Raw genomic sequence first — 27,320 nt, 5'->3', positions numbered from 1 at the left:
ATACAATATGTAGCATATCTCAGCAAGAGGATGAAAAAAAGATCAAGAGAATCAAGCGAATGTATCAAGACAATAAAAACTGATGATACCAAAATTATATCTGTCTAAACTAGACATAGACTGCATATATGTCTGTGGATTATGTCAACATTACTGCCTGATATGGCCCGACTCATATTGTCCAAATTAGTGTTCTGAAAATTAAATATCTAGATTAAAGTAGGATAGAGTAGTGGGAAGATACAACAGTCAATCTGAATGACCGTATACATGGGTGTTCATTCGGAATATGAACGGACTACACCACCTCTTCCATTCCGGTTAAAATTCTGATCGAATCAGGAATTTTCATTCCGATTGAGCTGTTAGATAGATAGATAGATAGATAGATAGATACTTTATTGATCCCCAAGGGGAAATTCAAGGTCCCAGCAGCTTAAGACACCACACACAACATACAGTACAATGTAAACAATGTAAACAGGAAAATTAAAAAGCAATCAACATGACTAAAGGAGCAGTAGAATACTATAGATAAGGTATGCATGAATGTACTGAGGATTGGTACTGTGATCCAGTCTGAGGTGTGTGTCAAGTTGGTAGTGCAAATAAGTCCAACAGTGCAACAGTGCAAGATTAAATTCTAGTGACCAGTAATAAATATGTACAGTACAAAATGTAAGCATAGTAATAATAATAACAGTACTAATATAAATATATGGACAATTAAAATAAACTTAACATAGTAATAATATAAGAGTTAGACATGAGGGTAGACATGTAAGCCATGCCATGTAAGTGTATAAGAGGGTGGAGGTGCAGATATACTATGCATAGAAGTCCAACTCTCCTTTTCCCTTCAGTGAAGCATTGTACAGTTGTATGGCCCTGGGTACAAATGACTTTCTCAGTCTGTCTGTTGTGCATGTCATGGAGCGTAGTCTCCAGCTGATCAAGCTCTTCTGCTGTATGATAGTGCTGTAGAGTGGATGACAGTCATTGTCCAGGATGCTGTGTAGCTTGTTCAGGGTCCTTTTGTCTGATACTGAAGTGATGCACTCCAGATCAGCTCCCACAACAGCCCTGTTATTCCTTTTCTAATCGGAATAGAGGTGTCCATGTGGATAGTGGAAGTGTTCATGTAACATTTGTTCATACAAAATCACAAGGATATTGAAGGATCATATAGAAAATGTGCACTGTTCTTACTGTAGTACTGTAATTTCCTCTGTACTCGCCACATTAAGCCGCAGGGCAGTGTTTCATGCAAAGCCATACTAATATCATACTAAATACCTCCCTGTATTAACCACATACTGTAGCTGAAGACATTTTGCAAAATCAATGTATAAGCCGCGACTGATAGTTTCGATAAATTACGATAAGGTAAAACAGAAAAAAAAGACATGCTGACCAAAACTGCCAGAGAGGCCAGAATTAGACAGCAGCCTGAATGGTGAAGGGACGGCACCCAGAGTGAATGGCAAATATCTTTCTAGCAAATATCTTTCTAGATGCTCACAAAGAAATGCTTCAGGACACAGCTTATGGCTGCTTTTCACTGGGCTGTTTTTAAATGTAGAGTTTGAAAAGGGGAAAGATTTTGATATTTCCAACGGGCTCCGTTGTCCTTGGCTGTTTCAAAATAGCAGTGCCAATGGATTCCACAGACCATAACAGGATTTATGAAAGGCTATGGCATTTGTCAGAGGTGCAGTGGGAAGTCATATAATTCTCTGTGTTAAAAGTTTGAGCAGGGTCAATAATGAACCACAGAGGTGAAAATTAAAGACCAACACACAAACAAACGAACAAACAAACAAACAAACAAACCACAACAACAACAAAAAAACAACAACAGAAGGATAAATGCACCACCACTATATGACCATTAGAAAACAAGACCCATTCTTTCTCTTCAAGGCTCCTACCCCTTGATTGTCCTTCTCCCATCCCTGCGGACAGTTACTGAACAACGTAATCATCAGTCAGAAAGATACTGCCCTTGGGCCAATCACTCCATTAGTGCAGTAGAAGGCAAGGTTTTCCTCCCTTTAAAGTCGATCACACAAGCCATCTGGCCCAAAAAGGCAATCAATCTTCAGAAATCCATCCCCTCTTTGTCCACGGAGGACCTTTCACAGGACCTTACTAATCTGCATCGTTTTGTCGACAAGGTGTACATCTCAGATATGGGCTCGGCATCAGCAGTTTTTATTGTTTAGGGGTCTTGGATCATGTGACAGTGTTTACAGACTGTGTCTTACTGTTTTACATGGTTATGGGTCGAAACATCAGACTGTGACATTATTCTGTGTTTTACTATATTAGATATTAACTCCAAATATCAGACTGGTGGCTTTATAATGGATTGCCCTGTGCAATGGACAAAAAGTCCTCTTGTCTTTGTGTGCCATTGGAATAAAAGGTTACAGTTTAATGCAACTGAATTTCTATAAAAGCAAGGTATGATTTATGAAAAGAGTCTTGTCTTCACGGTTCCAGTCAAGGTTCACTGGCAGACCGCATCAACATTATTTGTCTGTTTTTTTTTTTTTTTTCAAATCTCATTCAATATCTTTTTGTGATTTAGCAGTTTTTTTTCCCTCTCCATTCTTTAACCCCCTTTTCAAACTTTTTTAAAGAGAAATTATAAGTTTCAATGGTTGATGAGACAAAACAGGACAAATAAATCAATATCGAGCAAATGAAAGCAAATTGAATCTATTAAAGCAAAATTACATGGAGAAAAATCACCCAAACGCGACATAGCCCGCAGAGTCACGGCCACGGCCACAATTAATGACAGAGGTAGTAAAAGAGGGGTTGGCTCATTAAGCCTCTGCGAGGCCCTATGCATGCAAACAAGCCTCCTATAGCAGCAGGCACCAAAATAGCCTCTGCCATTAATGGCCTATTGAAATTCTACTGCCCTAAAAAACGGCAGGAATGGAGGAAGGGCTGCCCTACCTTGGTACCTGAGTTGAAAGGCTAATCTCCCAGGGAAGAGTCTGATGGTGTGCAGGTGGGTGTGGAGGTTGGATGGGTGATAAGAGAGGGTAGAGGGTGAGAGAGAGTAGACAGGTGAGGCCCCGAAGAGTGAATGAATAACACAGGTGATGTGGGTGCAGGGATGTGCAGAAGGACTTTCAGTTCGGCTTAAGCAAAGAGGGGAGTTAGTCGGTCGAGGGAGACGGTGGTGGAAGGAGAGTGGGTTGGGGTGGGGTGGGGTGGGGTGGGGTCTCCCAGGCAGCAATGAGTAATTAGCAGCAATTAGAGGCAGTGATTAAGCGCGCATGGGAACGTGGGGGCCGGAAGGGAGCAGATTGATGGAGCTGGCCCTTCTAACCCGCGGAGGCTCAGCTGCATCTTAAGCAGGAGCCGGCCGCCCGTCTGTGGCCACCAGCCAGACGTCGCTAATGCTGCTGCTGCCGCTGCTGTCCACGTGCTTCCGACACCGTCTCGACACGCTGACCACGTCTCGCCCACACCAAGGTCTAGCTGCTCCCCCCCAAAACAATAACAAACCATGATGCCATTCGTATTTACTAATGTAACAGATGTTCCTACCTTCAGCATCAGTACACCATAGGCAAGGCTCGTAGATTCTCCCAAAGGATGCTAAGCCCCTGACCTAACACTGTGCTACAACCTGCTACAGTACGTGCAGTATGGGTAAAATTACACCATGTCTGCATTAGATAGACAAACAGATTGAAAGACCCGACTGATAAATATGATCAATCCTGAAAAAAAAAACTCAATTACTTTACTTTATTCCATAAAGACAGAATTTCATGGTACTAGAATAGAAAGAATAGTGCATAGCACATCCATTTACATATTTTATTTAATAGGACAACAACCGTCTACTATAAAGATGGGGTCAGTATCAAAATTTGTGTCACAGTGTTGCATGCGACTCCAAATACAGTAGTTATATAGTTATTGTTATATAGTAGTTATATATATGCCGTTGTTCACAGCAGGAACAAAGAAACTGCCAGCAAGGAACACAGCAGACAGAGCCCAAAGCAGGTCTAAATTTGTCAGCACTGTACTGGTGTCTCCATGACCTCCATTTCAAATACAGGTGTAAATGTATTATCGTGTGTCAAATCTGGGGCACTGCTATGTCAGTGTTTAACAGCCTCGATGATGAGCTTGAAATAACAACTGAAAAGTAGATTTGGAACACCAAAATAACCTACTTCATGCGTGAGGTATGAGGGGGTGTTTGCCCAGGGATTGCAGTCTGAGATTCTTTTGATGGCGCTGTGTGTCACATCGCATGTCAGATTCTTTTAAACTTATGGCATCACAATGGTATCCTGTCTATCTGACAAGACACAGTCACAGTCCATAGGCTTTTAACTCGGATGAATGAACAGAGATCAATGAAGTGAATATTTTTCAGAGGAAGGGAAGTACCATTTTGAGGTAGTAAAATATTGATGGGAGTTCATGAGACCTTACAAGCAGTTCAACATAAAAATATTTTGTTATTTATAAATGTAAGCCTATTTTGGCCAACTAAATATTCAAAGGAAATCTAACAGGCATTGCATGCAAATAGGAACTATAGGAGTAAAGAGATACACAGTATTGATAACAGAACAAATGTGGGATAAAGGCTTCACAAAATGAAAACACACATGAGTAAGATACATGACTCAATGTCAACACAACGGCTTAGCTGCTTGCACCTTCTACTACCAGTTCATCAGAGCACAAACAAAGAACAGCATGGCACGCAACAAAATTGGAATGCATATGGGTATTTCGACGTAATATGCATCTACACGTCGTTACAACAGGTGGACATAAGTCTGGCACAAACACATTACGTGAATGAAAAAAAAGTGATTATCTGAAAGCTTTTTGTGTGCGCATTAAAAGTATGCACTGAAAACCCATTTCAGGAGAGCATGCATCCGTGAGTGAGTGACTGAGTCATTGAAGAATTTAATGGCAGCTGGCAAAAATGCTTTAGCATAATGCTTACTGAAAACAGCACAGCTGAATCAGCCTGTTCCTGGAAGTTTCTGACTTTTTTCCATGTTTTTTAAGGTGAGCTGCTGAGGTGAATGTGTAACTTGTGATGCTGTCTAAAATATGTTTTGCCTAGCAGGATGGTCTAGGGTCGCACCGTTAAGGCCAAGCCTGCGTTTGACACCAAGTCAGTCGGTCCAATCAGAACGCTCTATCTGTGTACGAAGTCCTTGAGCCCGCCTTAGCTCACCTTTGGCTTCCGATATTGACGCCAGGGGGCTGGACCATGCATCCTCGTTCGACGAGTTGGGTGTGAGACCGTGTTGCACAACCATAGAGAAAAACGAAAGATGGATGAGGCTAACGAAGCGCGCTCGTTTCAATCGGCTTTGGAAGAATTAGACTTGGGCTTTTCTTTGAAGGTTGAGCAGAAAGAAGCACTCAAGTCATTTGTTTTAAAGAAGGATGTATTTGCCGTTTTGCAGACCGGCTACGACTGGTCACAAATGCTGGCCTATTACGTGCAGAGGCAGTTTGAAAGACAACTGTTCATCCCACCCACAGGCTTCAGCTCTGTGAATGGTCCGACCCCAGACTATAAATTTCTGTATAGTTTGGCTTGCCAGGCTAGCTGTCTAAAACTATTCGTTAACAATTTATTTAAGAGTGTCCAGCCTGGTGTCCAGTACTAAAATTAATCGATTAGCATACGGTGAAGCTTACAAGGTGACAACCAACACAAGGTTTAATACAGTACCTACTGTACCTAAGGATTCACAATGTATTTTCTTAAAACAGTGAAACTGGGCACAAGTTCCTCTAACAGCTGCCTAATGTCTAACTGCAGCCCAAAAAAATGAAGGTAAATAGATAATGTCTAGCTTTGATGTCTAGCTTACATGTGAGTGTTCATTGAGAGTGCTGTAACTTTTTGCATCATATGCTGGTTTGGCAGCTCAATGGAAGCACAACAACACACTCTCAGGACATTAGCAATCACTGCCAGCAAACTATTAGGCATCAATCTGAGCAGCCTAGGAGACATCTACAGGTCTAGACCTCTTAACAAAACAGAGCACAGTCTATTAGACACAAGACACCCACTTTTTTCTCTTTAAGTTGCTACCTTCAGGCAGCAGGTACTGTTACCCAGCCCTTTCAAGAAACAGAACAAAAAAGTGCTAAATAAACATCTGAGCAGCTGCAGCAACATTAGGTCTCGATTGTTTGTCTGTCGTTCAGTGGTTTTGAACGATGCATGCATGACTGATGCTACAGTACTTGTTTGTGATGGGAATGTTGGTGTCAAAGTCGGTCTCTTTTTAAGCCTGTTTTCTCCCGGGAATGTGCAATTCTAATACTGTGACATGACTGGTGCTATACTGTATGTTTGATGTGTTTACCTCGTCTTATCGTCACACTAACGAAGGCCAGTGATGTTCTACTTACTGAAAAAAACTATTTCCCTGTGTCTGTGCCCCAAGTACTGGGTACAAGGCTCTAAAACGAAGCAATGGAAGCTGATTGATAGTATTAGTGTCAAAGACAAAAATTATTCAAACATTCAAACAATTATTCAAAAATCTGTTTCTAGAGGTGGTGAAAGCAAATATAAGCTACACCAACATGATACATATACTGAGGACAGCACAATGCCAGAATAGAAGCATCTGAAGCAGTTGATACAAGGACATCCACGGTTTATTCGGCTGTTATAACAACCCGCTGTGACTCAACCACACAGAGCAGAGAAAGCTGTTCAAAACAGTACATGTCACAGTTGTATAATTAGGCAACACAACTACACTGTAAGAAGAAGAGATGATTACTGGAAAAAAACATGACATAATGTGCTGTTATTTCAGAGTCAATGTGTTAGCTGCAACAAGTCAGAGGTGTGCACTAAATAAAAAGGTGAAAGCAGCGCCACATGGCAAGATTTTTTTTTTTTTTACTGTGACCTACTGCTCATCGAGCCTGTTGGACAGTCTGTCTGTCTCTGAGATAGCCCAGTATCTAGATGACATAATTACTGAGGTAATCAAGGTGTATCCATATACATTTCATGGTGTTTTTTACCCACATTTTCTCACTTTATATCATTGTTATTGATACTGTTGCTGTATAATCTGAAGAGCGGCACATTTCCCACAGTTGGCTGTGGTGTGGCAGGTGATTGGTTGGCACCACCAGTAATATGCTAGCAACAGGAGTTGAGCGCTGAACTTGTTTAATCTTTCAGAACATAACGTGAAGCTCATCAATGTCAGTTTGACGTATCCTAGGAACATTTCAAGTATTCTGACCAAAGCAATATAATTCTTTATAACAGCAATGTTGTTTCTCTCTGCTGTACAGAATTGAGTTATTAACATCATTTAGCAATGAGATAGAAGCAATTACTTGTTTAAATTACTCTACTGTTATTGTTATAATCTGAACATTGCATTGTGCTTTGCTGTTGCCACTTTACTATTTCCAGTGTGATCCCTGCCTATAAGTCAGGTTATAATATGCTCCATCTCCAAACTAAGAGGAGTGGGCCTACAGTATGATGCACATGCATTTTTCCCTGATACAACATGTCCTGGATTTTACTATCAAACTGATAAAATGTGAGGGGGGCTTAAGGCAAGAAAGCATGATACAAATCATAAGTGTCTCTTCATTTAAAGCAGATTATATATGGGGTTAATTTTAATAATGAGTTGCTATTTATGTCATTGTATGCATGTACTGTGCACAGCTTAATCTTAAACTCTCACGTATTACTTCAATATATTCACAACACCAATACCTTCCTGCTGTATGTATTCAAATAATCTCCATCTTGAACGGTTGGCAGTGCATCTGGCTCACTACCATCTTAAAAAAACGTATACGATTTCCATACCGCAGTCTTTTATGACTGCAATAACAACACACCCACATATACAATATTTTAAATATTCTATCTGCGAGTATTAGAGTTATGGTATGCCACCCTATATTGTAAGCAGTGCACCTGACTCACAAGCTCTTTGACCAAGATTTTAACGATCCTATTAAGTGCATGACCCAGTCATAACTATTTCTATATTATTGTCTTTTATGGCTATGAGAACAAAGGGAATGCACCCGCGCATTCAGGTTTTCTTGCATCTGCTTTGTCAAGATGGTGCCCCTGACAAGAAATGCCATTTGAGGGACCCGTCTTTTGGCCGAGAACAGTGACAGCAAGGAGAGGCGCTGCCAAATTTAGCGAAAGTTAAATCTGTCTGGACAGCCTCTGCCCCCATCTCCCGAGAGAACTCACCTTCCACTGTTCATTAAAATGAACCCCACACTCACTGAGTGATTGGTGCTGGCAACTCATTAACCGTCATGAAGATGTGGCAGCCTCACTCGCCATTTCACATATTGACAAAAAAAACCCAACTCTGTTTTCATACCTGTGTGTGTGTGTATGACTGTTCCTGGACATTTCTTTTGTTATTAAAAAAAAAACATCTGATCAGGATGCTGAAATGTTTCGAACATAAATACAACTCACTTCTCAAATTGTTTTAGTCTATAAAGGTAGGTGTGGTAGGTGTGAGTGTGAGAGAGAGAATGAGAGAAAGAGTGTGGAGTCACTCACGAGCAGTTTAGCCACTACCTGCTGTCTGCAATTGAAGCTCTCACAATGTATTTGCTGTGTGAGATGTACAATATTGACTGGTTTCAAATGTCCTCCATTCTGACAGGCCATTGCAGGTGCACTGGAGAGCAAAAGGTGCCACACTCTTCAGCGTCTGCTCACATATCACTCTCAGATCAAATGGCACCGCTCAAGCTGTGTCTGTATGTGCCGTGTGTGTGTGTGTGTGTGTGTGTATGTGTGTGTGTGTGTGTGTGTGTGTGTGTGTGTGTGTGTGTGTGTGTGTGTGTGTGTGTGTGTGTGTGTGTTGTAAAACAAACAAAATAAGTTTGATTAATCTCTTTTTCTAGTCACAGCAACAAATAATGGTTGAAATCATAGCCATAAGAACTGCAGTTTAATGATTGTCATGCTCACGGTGAACTGATGGCCAAATGGCATGGGTTCTAGCAAAAGTAAAAACGAATGAATCATTGAGCCAGCGAATGATCATCATTGAATTACATGTGGGCCTTGACAGTTCCATGTTGGAGGAAAAAATGAAAGTTAAATGAGATTTTGAAAAATGAATAACAGCATTGCTTTTTACAACACTGTCAATCTTGGAAACGACTTGAGCACAGCACTTGAAGCGCTGCAGGCAGAGCCTCATTTCTTTCGTTTCATTTTTGTCATATGTGCTGTTAGAGGGATTGATGGAATTAGAAGCAAATAATGGGTGATTTTAACATTATTAGGTCTTTCATCTCAGTCACCCACCCAGCTGCCTAACCTCTTACGGATGTGGAGGATGTGGAAGAGAGGAGCGTGCACTGCAGGAAGAGAAGCCCCAGAATGCAGCCTCCACAGCTCGCTACCAGGCAACAGAAGACTCCCACCGAAATGTACTGGGGAGGAGGAAGCACTGGGGATGGAAAGGTCAGAAATGCACTGACCCAATACTGACAATACAGGTCAGAATGCTGTGATGGAGCCTCACAAAGGACCTCTACAGACAAAGCGATCTATTCTTAAACACGCTCAGCGATCCCTGGGGCAAAATGTGTGTTGCAAGGAACTGACATAAAGGAAAAAATAATTGCCCTCTGAATAATATCACTCCAGCAATGAGCCTAATTACAAGGAAAAGTGCAGCCATGGAATCATTACAACTGTCTGATGCTAAAAAGTATCTGGTAATTTGTTTGTTAGTTCACAAACAAGCAGAGAAAACTCTCAGCGAACTTTCTATTTTGACTGTTTTTCCTGTCTTTTCCATAATCATGTCCATTGAGGCTGATTTGCTAAAAACAACTGCGATCTGTTGTTAAAGTGTTAAAAAAAAAAAATGACACAAAAGGAAACAAACACACACACACACACACACACACACACACACACACACAAACAAGTACACAAATATAGACACAGCGGGAGGCCTGAGGCAATCACCGAGACCTCAAAGACTTGAAACAGTCTTCCAAAGCTTCCTCCATGGAGCGCGAGTCAGCATGTGGCCGGCACTGTGGACAGCGTGAATGACCCTTAACGTGATACAAAGAAAGCAAGGATTGGTTTCTCTCCCTCGGCCAGTGGCCCGATGCTATCGACTGAGATGGCAGGGGCGGGGTGGGGAAGCCTCCAAGGAGCGGATTAAGGCCGCGGGAGATAAGACTATCCACTGTAATTAAGCTCTATCTCCACACTGCTCCGAAGAAAATAAATCATCCGTCAGTGCCGCGCGCGCAGCCACTGAAATATACGAACAATTACTCAATAATTAATTCTTACACATGCAAGCACCAAATACTAATAGGGCATATTCTTTAACGCTGGCGTTATGGCGTAATTCAATTAATTCAATACAAAATGCACTCAGCGATCACTCCAGTACATCACCTTTCCTAACCTCTTTTAATCACCTTAATGTAATGGTATTAGCACTGTTGTCGGGCCTTTTATGATGCGCCCTCAGTTAATTTCAAATTTCACCCATTTATAATTGAGAATGGAGATACATGGGCCTATGGTGCTAAACACATTACCGGCCACATCAGCAAGGGGCCCCGTAGGGGAAAGCTGATGATACCCACTGCACTTTGTTCATAAAATGATGTTAATGCACAATGACAGGTCACCTTAACACACACAGCTTCAGGAGCTTAACGCCGCCAAAGTGCCTGGCTTTTACTGCCTGCTTCCCTCTAAAACTCTCCACATCATGGGATGATGTGGTGCATCGAGGACTGATGACCAGTACTGCCATGCATGGCAATGACGGCTGCCTGGACTTCAAGGCCCCACACTTTCACATCTATACATCGATTCTTTGTTGATAGAGTAATGCAAACAATGGGGAGATGATTTGTCTGAGGTATTAAACAAGCTCACTAATGACGGACGAGATGACAGCCCTGCTCTTTTTGACAACAGCAATAAAAGTGGACATTTTTAGAAAGGTTTATAATGCTTGTCTTGTCAGTGTCTCATAAAAAGTTTGTTTCCAAACCAACTGGGCAGAAACTTTCAGATAGTTCAGATCGTTCCCCTGGGCCACACTGATGGTATATACCACTGAGGCATCCATGTTACCTCTTCAGGGATGGTGTTTTGCAGGCACTTCAATTTTCTAAGTTAAAAAGCTCTGGGTGTTAGTGGACAAGGCGTTAGCTGAGACAAGATCCCATCAGAAGGGACTGGGTGGCTCATCTCTTTGTTCAAGATTGTCCAGAACAAAATGGAAGCTGTGCTGGAAATCATGACAATCGAAAGGCATCGGGTACAATGCTTGTGCAATACGAGATAGCTATGAAATGGTCTGGTAGAGCAAACAGTAACACGACAACTAATGAATTCTAATGAACACAAAACAAACAGATATGACCATGTTATCAATCTATGTCCAATGCCATATCTGCAGACTATATGTGATGTGACTTTTTGTGCATCTCATCTCACATGCACATCTGTCCTTGACTCCACCATCCTCGTTAGATTCTTTCCTTGTTTCCGAGGTTGGACGAGCTAAAACGTATGCTTACAAAGGAGGAAGGAAGGACAGAAAGAGAAAAGAAATGAATGGAAGACATTCAACCCTCGTCATTGCTTCATCTAGAATTTGCAGAAATGTCGGAATCATTCCAAGTGTATGTATTCGTTGCTGTTGCTTATGTCTTATTATGTATATGAAGCTTGTTTGTGTATGTACGCGAAAGCAAGTTTTTGTATGTCTTACAGACAACGTTTAAAGTATTGCTCCACTTTCCTTTTTCTAATACTGGTGAATGTAGTACCACGAAAGTCTTGATTGAGCTATATTGTTCATTTGATACATCAATCACAATATAATGCTACACTGGACCCACTTCTGACATTTCAATTAACTTTTCTCTGCAAAATACTTTTTGACATCCCCCTCAATTGCACAACTTAAATAGTTTTGTCCTACTTTTATAACTCAAAAAAGAAAACAACCTATTCCAACCTATTCCAGTCACTCCCTAATTTTGTCTTAAGATGCACTGCTCAAAAATAGCTTGTAACCTGCAACACTGCAATTAAGGTCATGTTTACATTTTGAAAATATTTCAGATGACTTCAAGTTACTCTTAAAACGAGACATTTAAGTTGAATGTATGCTTCTGGCAATTGAGATTTTGATTAGCATTTCAAGAATTCCATTTCAATTTTTGCATAGGCATTCAAGGATATGTGAGCATTCAAAGCATTTTCTTTTGAAAAATAATCTTCAAGTATCCAATTCATTCCACTAACGGACAAAACTGCCATCATAACCAAGGATATGAACAAAATATTCAAAAGTAGAATGCACACGCTATTCTTATTCAAAATTATAGTGATAAAAGGTATCAAAAGGTTGTCAAACACATATGTTCTCTCTCGCTCCCTTCTCCTTTCTCTACCATTGTGTGTCAAGGACAGCTTCAGACCAATCAGACTGCAATTCCTCTCTGCCTTTTTCATCACTCCACCCCAGAATCTAAGATGTCCTTCTGCAGGTGAAAGGCTCTTAACAACTTAATGTGTGTATGAGAGGTGGGGGGGGGAGTTATAAAATCTACACCACTATTACTCATCCATTAAACGAACTCCGCACTTCATTCAACTATCAATTAAGCTTTTTTTCCCCCAATCTCACATCTACTTCATCCTGAGGCTACAGACTCTCAGCCAGAGAGATGATGAGTGGCTGATTGTGCCAACAGGACAATAACTGGCACTGAGTAGTCCCTTTTGGCTTTGTTTTGCTCTTAAAGAAGTCTATCTAGGAAGGAGACAAAGGGAGGACAAACTGAAAAAAAGAACAACCTGAGAGAAGTACAAGACCCGCAAGGGCAGCCGTGCCCTCCAGGAGCTGATTAGCCTTCTCCCACTTTTTTCCCTCTCTTCTTTGAGAGTTTCGGAAGTAGCGCGCAAAGATTCATTAAAAATAATCCTTGCTTGTGTCAGGGCCATTTCGGTAATTAACATTAATATGTAGTGGTGCAGGTGATTACCGTAGCTGTGGTGTTTTTAAGAGGAATGTATGGGGGGAGGGTTGTCCTACAAGGTGATAAAAGGTGAAATTGTTGTCCCACTAGCAAGGCTGTGAGCTACAAGGCCTCATTTTCATTGGTGTTTCAAAGATGGTTGCTCGGTGGGTCGAAAAGCACACTAGGACTAATCCTTTATTTTCATGAGTAGGGGAAAGGATGGGGAATTTTCATGCCATGGAGAAGGTGCTAAATGCCGGGAAGGCATGCGGTGTGTGGGAGTGTCAAAGCAAGAAAATGGCAGTTTGGTATAAATGAGGTCAAGTAAGACATTTTTTCCACCTTCATGAAACCTCATTTAATCAGTCATTGAGTCATTGTGCTTAATCGCTTCAACAACCATGCTCCAGCTCAGCTATATAACCCGACATCGATAATGTTCAACTTGATCATTTCACTCGTAGGTGACTACAAAGCATGTCCTGGAAATGTGTGCACATCGAGTAATGTCTGCACATCCAGTAATGTCCCTGGTAATTAAAATACAACAATCAATAACCAATAATCATGGTGATTACTCACCTTGAATTGCTTAATTACTCACATTAATTGCATTGACATCCTTTCTGCTTTCATTCATCAGCGTATTATATTCCGCTGTATGTAATCAGTGTTAACTAATATTTCACATTTCAAGTTTGGCTCTATAAAGGGGGTGAACGGGGTAGAGTGCATTGCAATAAATCTTGAGTGCATTGAATTCAGACCATTCAGTAGAACACTCTAGTAGTGGCTTTACGGGAAATGACATAATGCGTGTGGTTGAACTCAAAATAGTGCAGGGACAGGATGCACGGCTGTCCACACGACACCCACCATCCCAGCACGTGGGGGCACACCTTTTGTAAAGTGTTAGATCCTGGCTTCAACACAGACACTGCTGTCCAAAATAGTTACCTCATCCTCTCACAACAAGTCTTTCCAATAACCCCTTTCTTCTTTTGCTGGGATATTAACCTCTACATTAATTCTTGCTTTCTTCAATAAGGACATCAGTTTATTGCTGGTACTATTTTCCCATCACCTGAACCATAACACAAAACTGTTTCTACAGTAGATCCTCTGAAGTCCTCTGAACAGACTCGCCTATTACGTATCCAAAATGGCATATTTGACGAGGCAATGGTTGGCAAACATACAGTAATACTTTTCTATTTCAGTGATGCGTTTAGCAACACCATGCCGTAAGAGCTGTGATAATTTGTTAACTTTTCATGCTAAAGCACAAAACTATATTGTGAAGAGCCTGGGTTGTTCAGGGGATGATAAAGGAGTTTACACTTCATGTGATTATATACCAGCCATGGAAATGAATTTGAAGACAATATAAAAGGTATCTACAAACAAAAAGCATAACTTGGAAAATGGTAAAAACCCGGACTGTTTTCAAACATATTCTAGCTTTATAACATGTATTGATGCAGACTGATGATTCAACACAGTTCAATCATGACAAAAGCCAATGCAAACAACACTGGCTTTACCTCCCAAACCTTCTCCAAACTGACAAGTGCCACTCACCTTTGTTGTATAATGTTCAATACACAAAATGCTCAAACACAAAAATCTATTAACATATATCTAGAACAAAACATCCCTGCTTTATCTCCAAAGACTGTAATATATTGTAATATTGCATTATTATGCACACTGCAATATATTCAGTACTGTATTTCAAAGTGCAATGTGTATTGTGTAATGTGCGTCTGAAAAACAAAGCCCTGCCATCCTATGCATGGACATATTTCTACATTATGCTAGGGTAGACGTCCACTCCCTAAATGTATCATTTGTTTCCAATAAAATGCAATAAGATGTCCATAATGCTGGAATTACCCTTGTGTAGATCATTATTGCGTTACCACAGAGCCGTCCTTGCGCTGCGAATTACCGAATTACTGAGCTCACAGCTTTTCTAGTCTCTTGCAGCTCCAGACAGTTCCGACGGGTTCATTTAAATTGCACGCTGCCACGACCAAATTAACTGACTGATGACAAACGGCAGTTCACAAATCACCATTTCCTGAGTATTGACCATCTTCTGCCCTTGTGTCAGATGGTTATTCTTAATACAGAAGGTAAAGAGGATAATGGTTTCATACCTGTCATTCACTTTGCTCCAGCGCCGCACACCGTTGAGGTAATTGTAGTCCTGTGGTCTTCACTCTGGCAGCTGCTGCTTGTTTCTTGGCTGACCTTCGCAGACTTTGCCTTTATGCAATTATCTGTGGGCCTTTCAGAGAATGACAGAGTGTAAATATTCTGAAGGGAATCCCATGCACCGCTGGTTGAGAGCCAACTTTTTTCCCCCAACAGGAAAGCCATCATAAGCACATAGAGATATCTGACAGAAAAGAAAAAAAAAAAAATAATCCTGCTCAGAAATAACAATGGCCACATTAATACAGTGTTTCATGACCTCAGATTAATGAAAAAATAAGGGGATGTTTGTCAGAAAAACTAGCTGCTCAGTGTCATGCATTTTAATTTGCACGAGCGCCACAAAGACAAAGAGTTCTGCTACGGAAAAACAACAGTCCCTGAGACCCAGAGGCTAATCGAGCAGGTGCCTTCAAAGTGAGCCTCCGGAGCGCGGGAGTCAAACTGTGCGCTATCGAAGGCCAAGGGCACACGGGTTCTCATTTCTACCCGGCGCCGCACCAGCTGATTTCACTAATTAGCGCTCCCTCCCCTTCAGAAAGGGTGCGATGCGGTGGAGTCAGCTGGTGCTGAGGCTCGGATGAAATGAAAACCTGGAGGCTCAGGGCCTCTTGATGGAGATGCCTGCCTTAGGGGCAGGAGAGTCTGTCACAGGTGAAAACACTCGGGGACGTATTCCCCTGGTCACCCACTTCCATGCTAACATTTGGAGTATGGAGAACAGCTTGATGGCTCAGCAGGAACTACTAAAGGCTGTACTTTATGGTACTGTTGTTCGGTGAGAGGAAAAGCATTTCTTTATTTGGAATCCAACATCAAAGTCGGTATTCAAACACGTTTTAGCACACTTCCCCCCCCCTCGCATATTCAGCAGCACAGCTAAGAGAGACCACGCTCACACAAAGAGCTGAAGTGATAGCAAGCCGGAGCGCAGGGTCATTTGGCACCAATGACGGATCAGGAAAAAGAGTTTCCATGGAGACTGATAGGTTCCACAACTGGGGCCCAGAGAGTGGCATTTTGGAATAAATGGAGTGAACTGCAGGGCACGAGATAACAGGCTTAGACAATGGGGTAGGCTAGTGGTGTCAACGCACCGGCGTTTAAGAGAGACAGAGGCAGAACACAAAGAGACGACTTCACCTGGTCGTGTAAGACAAAGCGACAATGCCTGAACAGTGAGCCACAAATGGGCCCATCAGACCTGATAGGTTTGCCTCTATTTGTGGTCTGGTGCACAGCGTCATGTGACACATCTTAGAGGTGCACGGCACCCCACTCAAACCCACTCTTATCAAGCGCAAGACTTCTTTTGAAAATGAAAATTGATATAACAACATTGACAAGCACACAGTAAAACGGGGAGATGAATTTTCACAAAGTCAATCTCAGTATGAATTGCTTTAGCTAGGTGCGACTACTTTCCATCCATCCGTCTAATGTCTCTCTATCAGGATAAACATTTAAACACAAACACGCAAACGTGTGCCAACACATACACACACACGCACACACACACACACACACACACACAATCAAACACACACACACACACACACACACACACACACACACACACACACACACACACACACACACACACACACACACACACACACACACACACACACACACACACACACACGTGAAGGGCATGGCTGCTATTGACACAGTCTAGGCAGAACTAAGCTACTTCATATCCCAATCGATCGCAGGTCCTCCACCACGGGCAACCTCCACCCGCTCCTCCTGCCAGTCTCCTTAACCCCCCGCTGACGGCCCCTTCTCTCACGCCTGCCTCTGCCAACGCTGCGGCCCCGACTCGCCCACCGCCACTGTATTGCGTTTGACTAATCATGACATGCAAGGTTAACTGCTGTATGTGGCGAGGAACAAATGGGCGGGGTCAGAGGTGATGCAAATGGGATGGGGCCTACACGGGGCTGATGGGACATGCTGGGCTGCCTTGATAGTGGTAAGGACTCTGACATTGACCCGAGACCAAGATGAAAAGGGTATATTACTGTAAAGGGTATGGTACTATATACGGACACTGATCGGCATCGTTGGACAGGATCTAATACTCCTCTCTGGACTCTCCAAAGCACAGTGTGATGAGGTGTGTTTAATTAGAAGTGTAATTAATAGCTGTGTGCTGCCTGAATATCTGTAACAGTCTGGAGACACAAGGCATAATAATCGTGTTGTCTAGAATGAGAACGCAATGTCAATTCTAGTGACTATCTAAAATATTTGCACAGGAAATAACACTGGCATTGTTTTGTGAAAGCCTATGAGCATATTTCTAAAATGTGAATTCTATTTTCTTACAATTGCTTATGAAGACTTTAACATACTAAAAGAGAAATGATCATCGTCATGTTTGCAACTACCCTAACAGCTTTAACAACTGTCTCTGCATGTCACTGAATGTGTTTTCTATAAGGCTCAAAATGCATCACGTCACCATTCTCCTACCAGCCTAGCAACACAAAGTGCTTTGCAGAGCTGGGGGTCAAATAACATTCTGGAATGATTAAGACCTTATTTTCCCGGTGCATGACAGCTCTCTTATCAACACCCTATGCCTTTACACAGGCGCCTCTAAAAACCTGTATCCATTTTGTTTTCAGTTTGCACACATGTTGTTATCTTCCGATTGTCTCCCCCCCCCCCACCCCACCCCCCACCACCACTCCCCCCTAGCTGGTGGGTGGAAAACAGAGCGCATGTTTCATCTGCTAGCCTTGGTGCTGGCACTGCTGCCGGTGCTGCTTTTAAAGCCTGGTCCACGAGGTCCTCTCATGGTCAAGTTCAAGGGTGAAATAAATCAGCCCTGACACGTCACACTGTGGCAGCGGCGGCAGCAGCGGCGGCGGCGGTAGCGGGCGGCCATGGTGGGGCTGCAGGGTCCCCGTCTACGGAGGGGGGGTCTGCCGTTTAGAGACCCCCTTTGTGTCTGCTAAGAGATCCCCGTTAGCGGCCCGCCTCATTATGTTAATAGCAGTGTTACGGCCGCTACATGAGTAATGCCCTCACCCTTACATTGAAGGGTTACACTGTGGCGGGAGAGAAAGGAAGGAAGGAGAATGAGGAGGGATGAAAGGAGAGAGAGAGAGAGAGAGAGAGAGAATGAGAGAGCGCTAGAATAGAGAGGATGATTGGAATTTACAAAACCATAAGTAAGAAAATGGTCTCTGGGAAATGGATATGGAGATTAAATTCCTTGACTCACATACACCGCCAACCGCTTCCACTCAAAGGGATACGGACACGCAGTCCAATACACTTACTGAAGGTTTCCCCCATATGTCTCTCTACATATAGAATCAGCGCTACATATCACAATTGATTTGATATAATTACACTCTCTGATCCAGATCTGTCCAGATAGGGCCTTTGGAAAGGTTTACTTTCCCAGATGGTTGAGTTCCTTCCCATGTCAAGCTCTCATGCTGTGTCTGGAGCTTACCTCGGGTCAGCAGAGTTTCCTCCTTTCTCACATCCTCTACTCCCTAAATTCTCTCTCTCTCTTTCTCTCTCTCTCTCTCTCTCTCTCTCTCTCTCTCTCTCTTTCTCCCTCTCCCTCCCGCTCTCTCACACACACATACACTTTCTCAATTTCTCTTTGACACTTGTTCAAACACACACACAAACAAAAACACATACAATAAAATGTCTCTCAAGTTCACTCTCTCTCTCTCTCTCTCTCTCTCTCTCCCTCTCTCCCTGTCTGTCTTTCCTCTAAGCCTCTCACACCCCCATCTCTTCCCAGCACCAGGGGATCTGTCACAAATCAAGGCTGGGGAGGTCAATAAAAGCAAGCCATGCCAGACGTGCTGACTGACACATCAAAAGTTCTCCTGGCTGTGCCCAGTGCTCTGTCTTCCTTCCCTTCCGACCAATTTAGCGCAGTCCGAGGGGAGCCCCCTAATCCATGCCTCTGCAAGTGTGCTTAATCAACCTCTGATTAACGGACAGCAGGGGGAGAGGTGTGAGGCTCTGTGTTTGCTCAAACACGTATACACGACTACACTCACTCTCTCACACACACACACACACACACACACACACACACACACACACACACACACACACACACTACAGACACACACACACACACACACACACACACACACACACACACACACACACACACACACATCTCAGATATACACAAAAGAGACACCTACACACACACACACACACACACACACACACACACACACACACACACTGCTGTTACCAATACATGCATTCAATTTACAAACACAAGAACACAAACCACAAATCAAGAGTCAGACCCAAGTGCACCCATGAGGTAGTTGTGTTATCAAGTTTTCCTTGGTTTGCTTGTTTTCCCTCTTTGTCCATTGTCCCCTATTAGATGGAGTTATTCCCCCCTGCTTTCTCTTTGTTCCTTTCCTTGCACCCTCCATTCCTCCCACGTCAACAAACAGAAGGGCAGAAAAAAAGGGAAAGGGGTGGAAAAAAAAAAGAAATGCAATGCTGACGTTTTGCTCTTTTTCTAATTTCGTTTTCTTTTTTCCATCCCTTTTTTCTTGTTGTTGCGAGTGTCCTCCGGGGTGTGGGGAATGAATTAAACATCAGGGTGTTGGGAGGGAAGGGCGAGGCGAGGCGAGGCGTGCGCTGAAAGGATTGAATGCAGAGAGTTGTTTCTCTGCACCGGAGGTGACAGCGAAAGGCTTCGCTGGGGGGGATCGCCGGGCGCGTGGGGTGCATTCGACCTCTACCATATGCCCTCTCTCTCTCTCTCTCTCTCTCTCTCTCTCTCTCTCTCTCTCTCTCTCTCTTTCCCTCTCTCACTCTGTCTCTTTCTCTCTCTTCCTCTCTCTGCTCCTCCTTTCTGCCTTTTCACTCAACTCCGTCGGGTACTTTGCCTCTTTTTTTCGGTTTTTGTTTTGTTTTTAAATTCCTCCCACTACTCTGCGGACAGCGCGCTCTTGCCAAATGCATTTTTTTGCCGTGTTGAAAAACAAAGACAACCTCCACAGACTTCAGCCATGTGCTCTTGTTATGTATCAGTTGGGCCAATTTAACAGCCACTTTGGAATGGATATTTATTCATTGAGGCCCACAACGCACTCAAAATAAGATCCGCAGCCGCGTGTTCACAAGATCAGCATGCTTCGGTACACTGAGAGGATCGAGAATAGGCTCTTTTGAAGCTAACATCAAATCTCTTTTCTGCTCCTTTCTCTCTTTTTTTTTGTTACATCATTCAGGAGGGTGAGTGTCAGTGACACCGTGCATTAACAGGAAGGAGATCATTTAATAGCGTGAAATAAGTCAGAAATAAGAAGAGAGGCAGGACAGAGGACAGGAGAGGAGGCAACCGCGGAGAAAAAAAGAAATAATAATGATGATGTGAGTGGTGTGGGTTGGAAAAGAGACAGCTCCTCTGCCATGTTTCAGAGCTGCAACGTGCATGTGTGTGTGTCTCTCTGTGTGTGTGTGTGTGTGTGTGTGTGTGTGTGCAAGAGAAAGAAAGCCGTGCAGCGCATACTGCGCACAGCCAGAACTCACGCCCACGAGAAGCACACAGTCGAGGTTGCATAATCCCTTCACCCGCATCTTCAAGCAGATGCCACTTGTGCTCCTGCCTACAGCCAGTACAGGGGCCACTGAGGGCTGAGGAACAGGTTCTTTATTTAAGGGGGAGGTCACATAATGAAAAAGTCATAAATGTGTTGACCCCGAGAAGCAATCGGGCGTGCGAGATGGCGTAAGCCAGTGAGAGGTGTTAGTGGGCACACTGCAGGTTTTGGCTGATTGTGTGGTCTGTGGGTGGGAAGGCTTGCCCACTGCTCACGGTAAATAGGACAGATTACAGGAGTGTTCTGGTGAAATCTCTGTGTGTGTGTGTGTGTGTGTTCCCACTCTGAAACTTTTTACTTTTAGGTCCTATAATGAGTCAGAGGAAAGCCTCGCTTTAAGCCTCCCACAACAGTACTCCATCCGTCTCTTCTCTCTCTCTCTCTCTCTCTCTCTCTCTCTCTCTCTCTCTCTCTCTCTCTCTCTCTCTCTCTCTCTCTCTCTTTCTCTCCCCATCTCATCGTTCCTCTGTAGCCCATTTTAGGATCCGTTTGTGTTTCGCATGTCAGAAATGGGCTGTCAGAGGAGATTTCCAGCCATGTTAAAGCAGTCTAACTTGATGTGACAATGTCTCACTCATCACAGCCCATTGCCCACTGCCCTTTTCAGCGCTGCTGTGAGCGCCAAGGTCGTGCTAGGTCACGCTGTCAATTAGAGATGGGCACAATCAATCCTTTGTCCGATCCTTTCCTCTTGTCTGATGCTGTGTTATTGGTTTGTGTTGGGCAACACGTATCGTCTTCACGCTGTGTAAAGTGCTCTCATGGGTTACTTTCACACCACTGTAGCCAGCATTAGGCATTCCGTGTGGCTGTCTGTCTTCCACTCCTGACACTAAAACCTATTATTTGTGTTATTCATCCATTAAAGGAAACCTCTTAATGCACGACTACAGCGGAGGGGAGTTTCTCCACTACTTAGCTGGCAATCCAGTGTTCTGCATTGAGTAAATAGGGATCATCATCCGGTGCTGTCAGCTCAATGACTGAATATGTTTTTAATTTTGAAGAGCAGCGCACTGAGGGTTTCGTTACAAAAATTGCTATTCTTTTCTATCTCTCTCAGTGCCGAGTGTTTACTGTTGGGGGGTAACTGGAGAATTGTGGGGCCTCTGCCACGGGGCTTCTGTCTGCCGTCTGGCTGACACAGCTCCACCTCGGAGAGGCACAATATTTCATAAACCAGAGTGCAATCCTATGATTTATCACTTTCGCTTATTACCGCAGACACTTGGAATGATCGATTGGTTTATCCTCTGTGTTTAAGTTATATGCTCTCTCTCTCTCTCTCTCCCTGTGTGTGTGTGTGTGTGTGTGTGTGCTTTGAAGAAGAAGGGGGGGGGGGGGGGGGGGGTGAATTACCTTACTAGGCCCTATGGAGGGGGTGGGCTGGGAAGGGGTTGGGGTATTTTCTTTAATGAGCAAGTCAACCTTCATATGACAGTCCTATGCCCTCTGCGTCTACATTACCATGAGCTCTGATTCCCACCATGATAATCCCATGGGCCAGCACTCAGTCAAACCAAATATCACACTGACAGTTAGTTATTAATGTTGAAGTGAATATGAGTTAAACTGTCAGGTGAGTGGAATTTAAAGCACAGGTTAACACCAGTGATTGCCAGTGCTGAAATCAAAGTTTAAATCAAATCTTATCCAAGATAATACCAGGAAATTTTATTTTAACAGGTGTTAAAAAAATGTCAAAATGCCAACTTAAGTTACAGTAGGAACAAGAACATATGAATAGAATGCTGAGGAGGATAGTGGACAGGATTTAGAGATTTCACAAGTCATCTCATCCATCCATGAGCAATGTGATGAGCTAAATAATAATAATAACTGATAATACCTACTGTATGCAATTTAATCCACAACATATGGTTTAACAACAAATGACACAATTTAGAAAATAATTTCCTCAAATAGTTATGGTTTTATTTTATCAGCATACCTACAATGTCTGCATTTTTTTTTGTTGATTGATTGATTGATTGATTTTGGAAAAAAAATCATGAAAAAATCATGAAGAAATCATGAAAAAAAAGTTTGCTTTTACAAATAAACTGTAAAGCAAAGGAACAATACTTCACTAGTTACGTAAAACGTAACTATCCAAAACGTATCCAAAAGATTTGGATATTTGGGCAAGACTGGAGTATGGGGTTATCACAGGGTGCACATCCAATACTCCACACCCATCCAGCCAAAACCTGATCCTTGTGAACTGTCCCTCGGCTTGGCCCAATAATCTGTCACCCTGGTCTCCGTGTCTGCAATCTGAGGCCTCCACACCTTCACTTCCCTTTCCTCTGCCCTCCCACTCTACTCATCAGCCCTCATCATTACGCCGCAAGCTGTCAAATTAAAACTTTTTAAATTGTGCGAACGCCTCCGACGGAACTTTTCCCGCTCTCTCCTGGCAACATATTGCGGAGATAATTGAGGATATTAGCAGGCAGCCTGTTGCAGGGAGATGAAAGGCAAAGGAGGGAGCGGCTGACAGCTTCCCCTCTACCGGCGCCGGTAACGAGGGACTGTCAAAAGTCTCTCCGTGTTTATCTGGGATCATCTAGGGGGGATTTAAAACCCTTACCTTCACAATTCCATTCTTTACGGCACGTCCTTTATCCTCCGTGATTTAGAGTGGGGGGCTCAGGGCCCGGTGCGGTGGCACCGCGTGATGAATGAACGCCTGGCGAGAGGTGTCAGGGCCGGCCAACCCTGGGCGGCGGAGGCTTCGCACTGCCCTCCACCACCTCCACCACACACACACACACACACACACACACACACACACACACACGTCTCCACTGCCCTCCACCACCTCCACCACTCACACACACACACACACACACACACACACACACACACACACACACACACACACACACACACACACACACACACACACACACACACACACACACGTCTCCACTGCCCTCCACCACCTCCACCACACACACACACACACACACACACACGTCTCCACTGCCCTCCTCTCTCTACAATTTCTCTCCTTTTCTCTCTCTCTCTCTCTCTCCCTCTCCCTCTCTCTGACTCCCCTGCCAGATTGAGGACTGATTACCCAAAGATGGGGGTTTTATATTGCTATTAGTTCTTTCTTGACAGTTTGAACTTGAGCAGCACTTACTCTACTGAATTGTTAATAATCTCTCTTCGTAGGAGTATACTGGAGAGACAAATTAGGCAGGCCAGATAAAAAAAAAGACAGGGATAATGTATTGTTTTGAATAGCAATTTCAATCCCCAAATTTCAGTGTTTCACCATCAATTAATATTCCTTAATAAAAGAGCTTACTGAAACTAAACGATTTTCCTGTCTGTGCAGTGAGCATGCTGAATACAACCAAGTGTCGAAGACATAACACCAACACCAACTGATGTCCTCATGCTGGACTGGAATCATCACTGCCCGCACGTCAGACGTCTGCCTGTCTGTTTGTGTGTTTTTTTCCCCTCTCTTTCTTCATAGAACTACGGATAGGGTGTCACTTATGATCCATCTTACCCCATGGCGCATTGTCTTGTTGAGTGTCACTGTCACACGTCCGTGCATTAGTGATGCAGGCAACAGCGGATGAGGTCAACATTGACACTGTGCCACCATTAAATCAATGGCCCCCAGGGCACCAGGGTTGGGGAGCATGGAGCATACCTCAGCCGTGCCTCCAGCCCGGGCTAAAGGGGCTGTCTCCTAGCAAAGCACCATTTACCAGGGGCTTCCAGGAGATGAGAGGATGGGGATGTTGACTTGAGCTGATATATACCTGAACGTAAAGGCTATAAAGCCAGATCATGATGACAGATAAAAGTGATGTAAGATTGTGTCAACAAATCGGTTCTTTGAATGACTGGTGAGCATGTGGTGGTGAAGTATGAAGTAACAGAACACCAGTGCCGTCCCTGTCATTCATCAGTCTTTTGTCGAAAAAAAAAAAACAAGACAAGACGCTTTTTTCCTGTCATGTTGGAGCCTATTGTAAGTATATTTAGCCAGAGATTTGGATTCTGACAAAAGAGAGAAGCTCTTCTGGAGGAGGAACGGGGCAGCACACAGCATCACAATTAGACTCTCAAGTGCATTTATAAACCCGCTCCATGACGGGCAACCCAAGGGAGGAGGGGAGCAAACAAAACTCGGATGCCCGCGGAAGTGTGAGGAGTAGAACGCCAAAATGTCACCAGGCTGGCTCAGATATCCCACTTTCCCAAGACACGCACACGCACGCACGCACACACACGCACGCACGCACACACACACACACACACACACACACACAACACACACACACACACACGCCTATCGTTTTCAGTAAGGCACAACACACAACACACACACACACACACACACACGCCTATCGTTTTCAGTAAGGCCTCCACACTCATGTCCATGACATTCCTTTCAGTTTGAGACAATTCTGTCATTCCTCGCTGCAGGGGACTGACTGTGCTGTGCATTTTAGATAAAAGTGCTAAAACTGCGTCGGTTCCGCAGTGCCAACCGGAGGTGCTAAGTGAAGTGATGAGGCAACATGTTTTGGAGTGGGAATGGGAGTGTGGGGTGGGAGGACCGAAGTGACTTTTCTGTGAGGAGGATGTGTGTATGTGACAGAAAGGGTGCAGAGTATCTGGCATAGTAAGGTAGAGGATTTAATGGGTTTTAAAAATATTGCAAACTTGTCAGAATAAGGCAAACATGGGAGAGGAGTTTTATTGAAGATCTTCCAATAAATGAATAGCAACCACTTAACACTTGACACAGAGTGAAAAGTAAAAAGCATCACTCTCCCCGACATACACAGAAAGAGAGCAAGAGAGAGAGAGAGAGAGAGAGAGAGAGAGAGAGAGAGAGTACAGACACATAAAATAGTTTGGGTAGGGGTTGGAGAGTGATGCAGACCTCACAGGATCCATTTAGGTCCTGAAGTCAAAATACTGAGTCAAGAGAGAAAAGCTACAGAGCTCTCTCATCCTCTCTCAAGTCATTTGAATTGATTCAAGACCTGGCTATTAAACTATACTACTATACTTTACACACACACACACGCACATACACACACACACACACACACACACACACACACACACACACACACACACACACACACACACACACACACACACACACACACACACACACACACACACACACACACACACAAACACACACACAGTGCTTCAAAGGCAAAAGTTTCAGGAAGTGATGTCATTGAGGTCCAGATAGGAGCAAGAAGTGACAAACAGAGGAGAGTTTACTGTTCTTGCACTGAGGAGTAACAGCCTTCGACAGGAGTCAATCATCAGCGCCATAAAAGAAGTCAACACTCAAGCAGAGGAGAAGGCCCTCAGCTTTACTGATCAATCCAGCCAAACATTCTTGTAAAGTCGCAAGAGCAAGGTGTGGTGGGTGGGTGGGCGGCGTGCTGAGGAAAATAAATTTGTTGTGAAGTTTACGAGGCTATATGGTCGAGGGCACTCGAGCATTGCATAATGTCATTATGTGTGTGGGGGGAGGGGGGGGTGAAGAGGAGGGATGGGACCTTGGCCTCTACCGTTCCGCTCACATGCGCACACACTCTCTCCCTCAAACACACACACACACACACACACACACAGGCACACACCACCCTCAACACCACCATCAACACCATAATGAGAATCCACCCCACCAAATCTCTCCATTCAAGGTCTCACCTAGATTGACTGTAATGCCTAAGTAATCAGGCCACGCTGACCTACCTTGTCCCCAGACTGAATTTATAGCACCCAATTACGGATCTCCATTACCTGGTGTGCCGAGGGACGTCTGTCTGACACCTGGACAGAAGGCCATGGCTCTGCCGTGGAGTCTGGGTGACCAGCTGCTTTCCTCCCAGCGTGCACACCTGACACAATGTCCACTCAGCCCTGAGACCTGGGCTTCAAGTCTGACCATCTGCACTGCAAGCCATGTTCATAGGGGATATACTGTACATATATACATTTCAATTCATCATCCACTGCTGCTGTTAGGTGGAGCGTGCTCTGGTGCAGGCTCACTGATAAGAGAAATCTGATTACACACGATAATGCTATCACTGGTAGAAGAGTGTGCGTGTTTGATGATTTGTGCCTTGAAATTGTTTGTGTTCGCTTTGTTTCAGTCTTAACCGAAATTAATACCAAGTATAATCCAGGATGCTCAAACTAGTCCTGGACCCTGTAACTTAAAAAATCAAGCGTAACTTTCCGATAGGCTTAAGATATGCGTAAGGTCTAAGAGCAGCTAACGTGTGCTTCGAGTTACAGGGCCCTGTTTCCCATAATGTAAGGCAGAAGCACATTATGCCTCCTCAACAGAGCAGCTCCTTTCAAAGCTGGAGAGCAGAAGTAAAGACA

General features: G+C 43.7%; 1 protein-coding gene across 2 annotated transcripts in view; it reads right to left on the bottom strand.

Annotated features, from left to right (window-relative positions):
* Positions 1-27,320, bottom strand: part of rbfox3a (RNA binding fox-1 homolog 3a) — a 354,038-nt gene that overhangs the window by 309,676 nt on the left and 17,042 nt on the right. For both annotated transcript variants that reach the window (XM_062532057.1, XM_062532056.1), the window contains exon 2: positions 15,246-15,376. The gene's annotated coding sequence lies outside the window, so the exon portion shown is untranslated. The remainder of the gene's footprint in view (positions 1-15,245; positions 15,377-27,320) is intronic.

Source organism: Sardina pilchardus, chromosome 3 (assembly GCF_963854185.1).
Source record: "Sardina pilchardus chromosome 3, fSarPil1.1, whole genome shotgun sequence".
In the NCBI taxonomy this organism is placed as follows: domain Eukaryota; kingdom Metazoa; phylum Chordata; class Actinopteri; order Clupeiformes; family Clupeidae; genus Sardina; species Sardina pilchardus.
Note: the sequence above shows the minus strand (reverse complement) of the source record. Positions and strands in the feature narration are given on the sequence as shown.